Source organism: Ceratotherium simum, chromosome 8 (assembly GCF_057802395.1).
Source record: "Ceratotherium simum simum isolate JZ-2026a chromosome 8, ASM5780239v1, whole genome shotgun sequence".
Classification (NCBI taxonomy): Eukaryota; Metazoa; Chordata; class Mammalia; order Perissodactyla; family Rhinocerotidae; genus Ceratotherium; species Ceratotherium simum.
The window spans coordinates 10,710,403-10,722,592 of record NC_141907.1 but is presented as its reverse complement, the minus strand read 5'-3'; the positions used below and the strand labels follow the sequence as shown (position 1 = coordinate 10,722,592).

At 39.7% G+C, this 12,190-nt stretch overlaps 1 long non-coding RNA gene across 4 annotated transcripts in view; it reads right to left on the bottom strand.

Annotated features, from left to right (window-relative positions):
- Positions 1-12,190, bottom strand: part of LOC147916388 (uncharacterized) — a 321,234-nt gene that overhangs the window by 291,503 nt on the left and 17,541 nt on the right. For 2 of the 4 annotated variants that reach the window (XR_015552864.1, XR_015552866.1), the window contains exon 1: positions 7,552-7,664. The exons of the other annotated variants lie outside the window; for them this stretch is intronic. This is a non-coding gene — a long non-coding RNA (uncharacterized LOC147916388). Of the gene's footprint in view, positions 1-7,551; positions 7,665-12,190 lie in introns of those variants that run through there. 4 annotated transcript variants of the gene reach the window in all.

Sequence of the window (12,190 nt, the reverse complement as noted above, 5' to 3'; positions counted from 1 at the left end):
GCACTCACATATCCACCCAGATGCTCCTGCTAATTTCATTCATCTCCGACTTAAGGAGTTTGAGAGCATCTGCTATAGATCACAGGGCTTTCTCTGGAGCACAACACTGCATGAAGAGCATCAAAGGCCTGGTTTCTCAATCCCAGCTCTACCATTGAAATGACCTTCCAGGCCAGCCCTGCTCAAAAGAACTTCCTGAGACGACAAGAATATTCTAATCTGCACAGTCCGACATGGTAGCCACTAGCCACATGTGGCTAGTGAGTACTTGAAATGTGGCTGGGGCAACCGGGGAACTGAATTTTTAAATGTATTTAATTATAACTAGTGTAAATGTAAATCTAAATAGCCACATGTGGCTAGTGGCTATCTATTGGACAGCTCAGATCTAGCCTGTTTGAGGTCCAGCTTTTTCATCTGTAAAATGGCATCTGTAAAATACATTCTAAGCAAGGTTGCTTTGAGGATCATATGTTGTAATGCATGGAACGCCCCCAGCACTGTACCCAGCAGGGAGTCAAGTCTTGGTAAGAAAATAAAATGGAATCCTCATGGATCTGTGTTCATTTGGCCCTAGAATCAGTACTTTGAGGCTTGATATTAACTGTCGGTGTCAGGTGGCATAAAGATTCTGACAGCAGTTGTCCTGAGGCCATGGGAAAGCAATCCATCTTTTAGAGAATTTTTCCATTGGTGGCCGAGAATGTTCTGCATGAGAAAGTCTATTAACTGCTTCATGTGTGTGAATATTTACAGGAAGTTAGAAAATGCTGACTTTGGGTAAGGCAAATGTCCCTCTGTGGAGTTTCATGGCTAATTAATGCTCTGTAATTTCATTGAGGGGATTTGTAGATAAAGGTTACTAACTAACTATACAAGTTCGTTTTTAAACATGCTCTCACAAACTGGAGGTTCTATTCAAGGTGTAGCACTGAGCTTCACAAAGGCTTAGACTCTCAGCCTCAGAAGAACCTTAAATATCATCTCATCCCAGCCCTCCTCCAATGCTTACATCCTCCCAACACATTGGCTTCAGCTTGAACAACTCTTGTGATGGGGATCCTCCTGCATCCTAAGACAATCATCGCGTTCTTGGACGTGTGATGTTGTTAGAAAGAGCTTCCTATGGTGAGCAAAAGTCCAGAGAAGGAACACGGTGTTTTAGAAGAGTTTTGATCTCTGCCATTTTCAACTCTGTAAACCTCAGAATCTTCAGCCACAAAAGGGGGATAATATAAATGTAGTGTAGTGTTGTAGGGAAAACTAAGCTAGATTGAGATGCAATGTAGTATGTTCTATTCCATTCCCTTCCACGGGCTCTGCTTCCTCAGCTCTGGAGCTAAGCTGAAGATTGTTTTTCTCACAGTGTGTCTCCCCACAGTAATAATAACAGACAACTACTGTTATAACATTATTTTTACTTACGTGCCATTGCCCTTCACTAGGTTCAGCAATCTTATTTCTTTGAACATATCTTATCTGTTAGAGTTTCAGGTGCTTTGTGGTCTTAACAATTCAACAGGCATGGATTGATGTGTGGTGACTGGCTGATACCCAGAACTGCAATGTGAGTGACATCTAGAACTTGTCCATCATTCCAGCCTCACTTTCAGTGATGATGGTAGTGGTGGTGGTGGTGGTAGTCATATTACAAGTAATAGTGATAGTATTAATTTTTGAGGATGACTGTAAGTCAGGCACTATTTTACTTACTTAGCATAGATAATTGTATTTAATCTTCATAACAATATCATGAGTTATTATTAGGTGTATATTGTTATTGTTATCTACAGGTAAGAAAACAGAGCAAGACAAATTAAGTAATTTCCCCAAGAATATATAGGTGAAGCTGAAAATTAATCTGAACAAACCAACCCCAGACTCTGTGCTCCTTCCCACTGCCTAGTAGAGGTGTTAAGAGTGCAAACTGAATCCAACATGAAAGGTTCCTATCCCAAAAGCAGAGAGACTGGCAAGAGATTATTACATAGCAACAGTCCCAGTAAGAGGCAAAGAGACCTTGACCTGAAAGTGGAGAAAGAGGGGATCAGATGGATGGAAATATTTTTGGAAGATAGGATTCTCAGGACTTGGGGCTTGGTGGGATGGTAGATGGTAGAACCTTTCTCTAAGGGAGGGAATGGGAGAAAGATAGCAAGGCCAGCGTCCATTAGGGGTAACAATAAGGTCCCTGCAAATTTGCAAAATGCTAGAAAATCAAGCCATTGGACAAGAGAACTCAAATGTTTTTAAAAAGAAAGGATACAAAACTAAACATACTCTTACCATACTATCCAGCAATTGTGCTCCTTAACATTTACCCAAAGGAGTTGAAAACTTATGTTCACACAAAAAACTGCACATGGAAGTTTATAGCAGCTTAATTCATAATTACCAAAACTTGGAAGCAATCAAGATGTCCTTCAGTAGGTGAATGGATAAATAAACTGTGGAACATTGAGACAATAAAATATTATTCAGTACTAAGAAGGAATGAGCTATCAAGCCGTGAAAAAGACATAGAGGAAGCTTAAAATATATTATTAAGTGAACCTTAAATGTATATTAATGAAAAGGCTACATACTGTATGATTCCAACCGTATGATATTCTAGGAAAGACAAAACTATGGAGACAATAAAAAGATCAGAGGTTGCAGGGTAGGGGGAGCAGTGGGGAGTGGAGGAAGAGATGAATAGGCTGAGCATAGAAAGTTTTTAGGGCAGTACCAAAAAAAGTACCATTCTGGTGAGTGATGTTGATAACGGGGCAGGCTATGCATGTATGGGATCAGGGGATACATGGGAAATCTGTGTACCTCTCTCAATTTTGTTGTAAACCTAAAACTGATCTAAAAAATTAAAATCTCTAAAAATTTTTTTAAAAAAGAAAGAAAGGACAATCAGCTTCATAAAAATAAATTTGACCTTTGGGAGCATCAGAATGAGCAATGCGGAGAACATTATTCCGAGACCTGGTTCCCAAGCTCCAACATCGTTAGCCGTTTTTCACCTTATAGCTTTCTCTCCACCATTTAAACATACTTATCTCCAAGACAAAGCTGCAACCTCTTCTAGTGGTCCAGAGACCTCCTTTTTGATCTCCAAATCTGTCCCTGTCCTCTGCTCAGTTCTGCTTCAGACCTTAGCGTCTGATTTGGATTTTTTGAAATCACGAGTACATGTGAAAATGTTCCAAATTTCTTAAGCGGGCAGAAGCAGCTGGCATTTATTGAGCATCTATTATGAGCCAGGCACTGCTCTTTGCACTTTGCATTTATTAACTAATTTACTTCCTGCATGACTCTGTGAGATGGGTGCTACTATCATCCCCATTTTACAGATGGGAAAACAGAAATTGAGTAACTTGCCAAGTAGTGAATAGTTAAGCCAGAATTTGAACCCCAGCAGCCTGATGCCAGAGCCTGTGATTTAAAACAATTCGTATATTTTTAGTTCAGTTCATCTAGGCTTTGTTGAGCCCCCAGGGTATGCCCTTCAATGTGTGAGGGGCTACATCTTGTACTTTAAATAAGACAAAGTGGCAAAGCATCATAGAAAATCAGAGTTCAGGTCAACTAATCCAGGTCCCAAATCAGATAGGGAAATCAGTACCCAAGGAGGGACAGTGAGTTATCTAAGGTCTCTTCATGATGATAAAGCCCAGTTCAAACCTTCGTCTCCCATTTCACTGCTCCTTCAATGATACAATGCAGTACATGAAAATACTTTGAAATAAAATCTGCTCTACAAGATTATGACATATTTATTATTGTTAACATCATTCTGCTCCCACCAAGTAGAATGTCTTTCACAAAATAGGCAGTCGGCAGACATGTTTAGGCTATAAAAAGTGGACCTAGGACTATAATTTAAAATTCAAGGTCTTAGGTAAGAAAGACCTTTACGGAAATATAGAGAAAGGCATGTTTGCAGGGCCAACATTCCATTAGTACTTCAAATCATTAATCATACTTTGTACTTCAAGTCAACCCAATGCCTTTGCCTGTAAACTTCTAACAGATTGGAAACAGGTGACCCAGTTCCTGGACTCTCCTTCAGTAGTGAAGCACTTGGAAACAACTGCAGGGGTTTAGCAACTAAGGTCCAAGTTAATAAGGGCTTGGACTGCCTATGAAACTGCATTGTGGAATAGGCTGATGCATGGTAAGAGCTCATTGCTCAGATTGAAGACGACCACTTTATTGAGCAGGAAACTAAGGCTCCCCAGGGACTGTGTGCACGGTGGCTGAACTAAGGATTGTTGGAAGTGGAAAGCAAACTCACATCTTACAACTCCAAAGTTTTAGAGCATTAATCAAATATCTTCATCCTAAAGATATAATTCCATTATGGAGGTAAAATAATCAATAGCTAATTGAAACTCATGTGTATTGAGCAACTATCTTTTGTCCAGAAGTAAACTGGGTATCTTGCAATTTCATAGGAAATACTTGACACGATTTCAGCCCCTAAGAGTCTATATATCACCAATTAGTATTAGAAATGTTTTGAAGAAATCTCTAAGGATCCTTTCAATGCTTGCATAATTCTGCTTAATCCTAAAGCCATATATCAGAGTGGCTAAGAGCATGGACTCGGGAACCAGATTTTTGGGGTTCAAATCCTGTCTCTGAAACTTACTAGCTATAACACTAGCTAGCTTGACCTTGGGCAAGTTGCTGAATCTCTCTGAGCCTCAGTCCCCCCTCTGTAAAATAGGATGATATTAGTACCTACCTTATAGAGTTGTTGTAAAGATTAAATGAATTTGTATCTGTTAAGCCCTATGTTCATGGTTGGGCATGTAGTAAGCACCTTGTCAGTATTCATTATGTCTCTATAGATTGGAAAACTAAGGCTGACAAGTATTGATGTGCCTGGAGGCAGTGCAGGTAACAATGGCAGTGAAAGTCAGAAGCTGAAGGCCTGTTGCTGTGATAACACACCAGGTGTGATGCTTCTTCCTTCAACCCCTTCAGGATTGCAAAAGCAATCCTCAACCTACCCTGCCAGTACTGAAAATGGGCAATTCTACTCAAGCTGCCTGGTGTAGGTAGTTGTTTGGATGTAATAATCTGTTTTTAATCTTGTGTGTAAATGAATACAGAAGTTAGTCAGTGGGTGCATATTAATCTAAAATAAATGAATACATTTGAATTAATCATATCTTCAGCCTATGTAAATTGATGATTTATAATGATATTAGCACAAATTGCAACGATAAATCATTTTAAAATTAGATCCAGTGCTCCTCAAGGCTGCAAGGACTCTGGAGATTTGAACATAACTTGAGACGACTTTAAAATATAGATTGGCCTGGCTGTATCTTGGGCGCGGGAGCAGGGTACAGGAAGACCAGAGGGCAATGTTGAACCACGTCCCACAAAAAGATGATGATAAAGGGACCTTCAAGGTCACAAAAATAAGAAAAGAGCAAGAGCAAGTCAATGAAACAGACACATTCTGCATTTCACAGTTTATTTTCTGGCTTGGGACAGGAGACCTTGAGACCTCAATTCAATTCAATGCAACCGGGAAGAATTAAACTGAGGCAGCTTGATGAAGAGGAAGGGCTTCCCCTGGAACCTCCACTTGTTGGTGATCTTGGGCAAACTAACTTTGCTGAGTCTGGCAGTTTCATCTGAAAAATGGGCTGTTATCATCCCATCTTTAAAGTACTGTCATGAGAATTAAATAATTTTGGAAGTAAAGTGAAAATCCCAGTTGGTGAAGAACAGAGTAGCAATTAAAAGAATGGAGTCAGGTACAAATCCTGGCATTGCCACTTGCCACCTGTGAGACTTTGGGAAAATTACACACATACGGTTATAGAATCGGGATAATATTAAGGCCAATCTCTTAAGATTGGTATGAGAATTAAATGCAAACATGCAGTTCCTATAACTAAGGAGATACTTGGCAAATGTTAGCTATTAGTATAAATGAGTGTCATTGATGTTACCATGATTCCTGGGTGGTGAAATTGTGAAACTGGCTTAAGAAGAAAGGAGAGACAGGAAGAACTATGGTGAATATACCAATGGAAGAGAGACTATGTGGCCAGAGAATCAGGAAGAGGAGGAAGAGAATAACTGTGCAGGGAGACAAATAAATGGCACCTAGACGCCAACTCCTTTCCTTCATGCAAGAAAGACTTTGCTAACCACATACTGCATCTTCCCTGCTAACCCTAGCCTTAACCTGATCGTTTCTTTCATATGTACAAGGTTAGAGAACTGCTTGCAGAGAGGATTACCTGAAGGTAAGAAATTGAGCATTACTTTGCAAGATAAAGCAGGGGTCAGGTTTGCTCTGGGTTTCCTCTCTTGAGAACTGGCCCTATGTAAAAAATGATTATGGTCTGTGATGAGCCTCAAGATTAGGTAAGCAAATTTCCCCTGGTGTCCAAGGCTATGATTCTTACCTGTAACTGTTTAGAAATAAAAGTACCAATGCCTTGGGATCCAATCAGAATTTTTGAACCATCTGGCTGATGGTATCATTTTGGCACCTCTTAAGAAGGAAATACCAAGATGGTTGTAGAACACTGTTCCATAACTATCATGGATGGGAGAGGAGAATGGATAAAAGAATAACCATGGCAAGAAATCATCATTAACTACAAGTTTGTGACCCACAAACTTGGTACTGCGGCCATTCTCCAAAGGGCTTGGGATGAAAATGAGGTAACCACTTTTTATAGACTGAATGTTTGTGTCTCCCCAAAATTCATGTTTGAGGTCCTAACCCCCAATATGATGGTATTTGGAGATAGGGTCTTTGGGAGTTAATTAGGTTTAGATGGGGTCATGAGGGTGGGGCCCTCATAATGGGATTAGTATCCTATTAAGAAAAGTAAGTTAGGAATGCCCTCATAAGAAGTGTCTTCCAGGGTTCTCTCTCCACCTTGTGAGGACACAATGAGAAAGTCATTGACTGCAAGCCTGGAAGACCCTCACCAGGAACTGAATCAGCCAGCACCTTGATCTTGGACTTTCCAGCCTCTAGAACCATGAGAAATAAATGTCTGTTGTCAAAGCCACTCTGTCTATGGTATCTTGTTAGAGCAGCCTGAGCAGACTTATTCTGTGATTAACACTTGCCAGAGTTGGAAAAGAAACTTGCCAAGGATGACGAACATGATACCTCCTCTTTATTTTATTTTATTATTTTTTTTTTTAAATTTTATTTTATTTTTCCCCTAAAGCCCCAAGCGATAGTTGTAAGTCATAGTTGCACATTCTTCTAGTTGTTATACGTGGGACGCGGCCTCAGCATGGCCGGAGAAGCAGTGCGTCTGTGCGCGCCCGGGATCCGAACCCGGGCAGCCTGCATCGGAGCGCACGCACTTAACCGCTAAGCCACGGGGCCGGCCCGATACCTCCTCTTTAAATAAGAATTATTCTCTTATGTGTGTAAGTGCAACCTGCATGCATACACACACACACGTGCACACACACACACACATAGAAGATACAAATAAATTGGACCAGAACCTGCAAAATCACAACACTAACTAAACATTTTTTCATTCTCCCTAAAAATCTTACCTTCTCGAGGGCCGGACTTGTGGCATAGTGGTTAAGATTGTGTGCTCTGCTTTGGTGGCCCAGGGTTCGCAGGTTCAGATCCTGGGCACAGACCTACACACCGCACATCAAGCCATGCTGTGGCAGCATCCCATGTACAAAATGGAGGAAGATGGATACAGATGTTAGTTCAAGGACAATCTTCCTCAGCAAAAAGAGGAAGATTGGCAACAGATGTTAGCTCAGGGCTAATCTTCCTCACCAAAAAAAAAAAAAAAAACTTACCTTGTGAATTATCTTACAACTTACGATAAACAAAAATAGAATGTTTTCCTCTAGCCAAAAATAAAACCTCTGTCTCCCTGGTGGTTAATTGACAGCCACCTCAACTACCACCAAATTGTTCCCCATCATCACCTTTTGCATAACTGCTATAACTTCTAGACGTTGGTTTGAAATCAGCAAACCATCACTAAATAAACTATTTTTAAAATAGTTTAAGGGATGATTTAAGAGACACCAGAATCTTCAAAGGCACACAGCAGATCTGTTCAAGGATACCCTCCCTAGAGAAACACTCCCACATCGGTCCAAGGAGGCATGCACAGGATGCTTATTACATCATCATTTGAAACAATAGCTAAAGTTAGGAAGCAACTTCCATGTCCATCAGTAGTGGAATGGATAAGCAGAAGTGTTTTGCCTTGTTTTGTTTTTAATGAAGTAACTATAAATATTAGTTCTCCAAAAAGTATTAACTGAAAAAAAACAAAACTTCAGATAGATACACAAATTTTCTTGTCAAATAAAACAAACATAAGATAACACTTTGTATTGCCTATAGAGACTATACATATATAAATGCATAAAAAAGGATTAGAAAAATTGTATAAGAGTTTTATTATAATGGATACAAATCAGGACCAGGCAAATGAGGAGACACAAGGCAAATTCTGAGACAGTTCTTAATGCAAAGCTTCCCTGCTCTCTCTGTGGAATCAGGACATGTCACCCCTCTGACACATCAATGTTTTCACCAACCAGAAAGCTCTACTAAACTCAATGTTCAGAGTTTCTATCGGGAGTTAATTGCGTAAGCCTGATTGATTGAATCATTGGCCACATGATTGAACTCAACCTCCAGCCTCCTCTTCCATCCCCAGACGTGGAGAGATCCAGCTGATGTCAAGTGGCTCAAAGTCCCAACCCTCCTAATCACATGGTTTGTCTTTCCAACATGATCAGCCCCCATTCTGAGTCAACTCATTAGCATAAATTCAGATATGATCTGAGGGGCTCATGAATGACAAAGGCACTTCTATTACTAAGGATATTCCAAAGATTTAGAGTCTCCTTCCAGAAACTAGAACAAAGGCCACTTTCTTTATTGTACAATACCAGTCCTCTGGTGATGAGCACAACTGCACCTAACTCATTTCAGACTGGTGGATCTAAAAAGTGTCAGTAATGTCAAAGAGGCATATCCTACAAAATTTGGGTTCATGTGTTACAAAAAAAGTTACACATTAGACATGACTACAGAGGAGCTGCTCTGCATTGCCAGTGTACATATTAGAAAATCAATTTTGCTCTCATAAGTGCAAATTTTTCGTTCTCTCTCTCGTTATTACTCATTGTTGTAATTACATTTTGACTGACTATAAGTTGATTCTGCAATCTTTCTTAGTAATCCAAGCTAATGCAAAAAAAAAAAAGTTGCCTTATATCTGCCCCCAAGTTTTTCCTGTAGCAATGCTAATACTATGAAAACTAGCAGAGTGGAGAAGAGCTCTAGTTATCAAGTCAGATAGATCTGGATTCAAATCCCAGTTCTGCATCAAACTCTCTGATTTAATGTGGTTCCTCATTTCTCTTACCTCCCCACCATGTGCATGTTCTCACGATGATGATCAAGATGCAAGAGATTTGGAACTAGCACACTGTCATTTTCACCCCATTATATTGGTCAAAGCAAGTCATATGATTGAATCTAGACGCAGAGTGGAAGGCACTAAAAAGTTACCTGGAAAGCATATCAATACAGGAAAGGAGAAGAATTGGGGCTATTTTGGAATCTATCACAATAACCAACACTTTCTGAAGGCTTATACTAAACTAAGATACTTGCTAAGTAGTTTACATGTGTTAATGTACAACAATGTTATCAGTATTTTGCAGATCAAGAAACGTTGCTTACACAGCTTAAGTAACTTGCTGAAGGTCACACAGCTACTGAGAGGAAGAATTTGAGTTTGAACCCAAAACTGTCTGACTTCAGACCCTAAGTTCTTGACCCAAGGACCTTATCAACCCCATATATGTCGATGAAGCTGGAAAGGTAGGTAGAAACCACAATCATGTGGTGTTGGAGTGCCCAACTGCTGTGTTGTGACATAATTCTGCTTGGGGTAGAGTGTCACATTTCCCTCATTATTTGGTCTATTTATCCAGACTGCCTGGCTTTGAATTCCAATTCTACAACTTATTAAATGTGGTTAACTTGGATGAGTTACCCGACCATTCTGTCTTAATTTCCTCACCTGTAAAAGGGGAATAAAATTAAAATATCCATGTTAGAGGAGCATTGTATAAATTAAATGATGGAATAATTAATAATTATTTATAACAAGACTATCTAACATTTGTATAGGGCTTACTATGTGCCAGGCACTATTCAAATTACATTTCATAAATTATCTCATTTAATCCTCACAAGGACCTGTAAGGGGTAGTACTATTTTTCTTCTCAGTATATCTTCAAGAAGACTGAGACATGAATATTTTAGGCAACTTTCTGTGGGTCACAGAGCTAATAAATGGCAGAAGTGGGATCCTAACTGGGTAATTTCCTTCTTGATATCTACTTTCAAACCAAGAATAATCTCAGTGCCACAACAGTAATAATTTTTTTATTGTGGTTGATGTATTATTTCAGAAAAAGTACACAGGGATTATGCCCAAACTGAAGTTCTATCATTGGGCTCATTAACCTCCTATCTGTGAAAGGACAACCTAATGGCCTGAAAAGAGTCAGATAATGGAACCGAAGGACTCCCATTTCTTAAGGACGACAGCTGAAACACTAGGGCTGCAGGGCTCCCACCAGGCTGTTCCTCTCATTGCAGATTAAAAACAAATAACTCTCAAGAGACCCACTTGTGAGGCCCTAAACTGGATCTTCCGGCAGGGAGCTGAGGAGGCACTTAACACATAAAGTCAGGACCCTGAAGTGTTTGCTGCTTCTATGAAGATTGATCTGAGTGGCTCCAAATAAATAAAAATGAGCTGGAGAAGAAAGAGTCCTCAGCTGCGAGGCCTGAGACATTGGGTGTGAGCACACACCCCCCACACACACACACACACACACGTACAGTCACCTAGGGCTACATTATGGCTTAGATTCCTGTCTTCCCCAAAGTCAAGCCCTGTCCTTTCTGGTGCTTTTTTTAAATGGAGATTGGTGAATCACAACAATACGGCTTCCATTCCACCGCATCATCAGAACTGTATAATACAACTGGGGACAACGATGCACAGAAAGATCAACTAGCTCGCCCAAGGTCACATTGCTGGATGTATTGGAACGAATGTCCATCTCACATTTTTCTGCGTCTCTCACCTCTGCCCTTACAGCTACAACAGTGTTTGGGAAGAGCTTGCCTCAGTAAGCGTGATCATCTCTACCCAACTGTGAACCAGAACCCCTCTGAACTCTTCCCATCATCTCTCTCCTGTCAAGAAAAAGAAAAAAGTGAGTATGAGGGTAAGATGATAAGAGAACTAGATTTAGAAATACAAAAAAAACCTGTCCTCTTTTTAGTTTCTGTCACTGAACATATTTGTGAGAAGTCGTGTGTTCATTCTCTAAGCAAAAAGGAGATCTTAAAAGATTTTGATCTTTTGGTGACTCTTACCAAGTGGTATTTAAGGATAAGTCAAATGATAATGTAGTATATGGATGACAGAGGAAAAGTCTAGAGTTAGAGAGAATAGTTAGGACGTAGTTAGTAGCAAAGACAATTCTGTGTTTGCCACACCATTTATTCTTCCTGTACATACAAAAACGCCTAAATTTTCCAGTCCACCTTGCAATTAGATTGAAGACTTGAAACTGAGTCCTGGACAATAGAAGATGGGCAGAAGTGATATAAGTCACTTCTAGCCATTCTGATATTAGCAATTTATCCTAAAGAAATACTTGTACAATCGCATGAAGTTATATTACAAAAATGTTCATGCAGCATTGTTCATAATAGTGAAAACTTAGAAGACCAGAAGTCCAACAGGGTACTAAATAATTAATTGGTATATCCAAATCTTGGAAGTGTGTGCAGCCTTCAAAATGAATAAAATAGTCCCAGTTATTATGAGTAGCTTATGTCATACTAACCCTCCTATTAAGAACAAACTAAAAGCTGGATAAAATGCATTAAAAAAAAAAAAAAACGCCTTTTTAAGACATCAGAGAGCAACCGAGGCAGATAAGAATTGAGGGGTCAGTATCCCAAAGGGAAAGAAAACATACTAAAATGAACTTACTCCATTAACACATTTTTTTCCTTTGGGGCTTTGCCAATCTGCATCAAGGGGCACAGAGGATAAATAGAAAGCAAATAGAGTTTGCAGCAGTCTCACCGAAAGAGGAAGACAGAAATTGAAA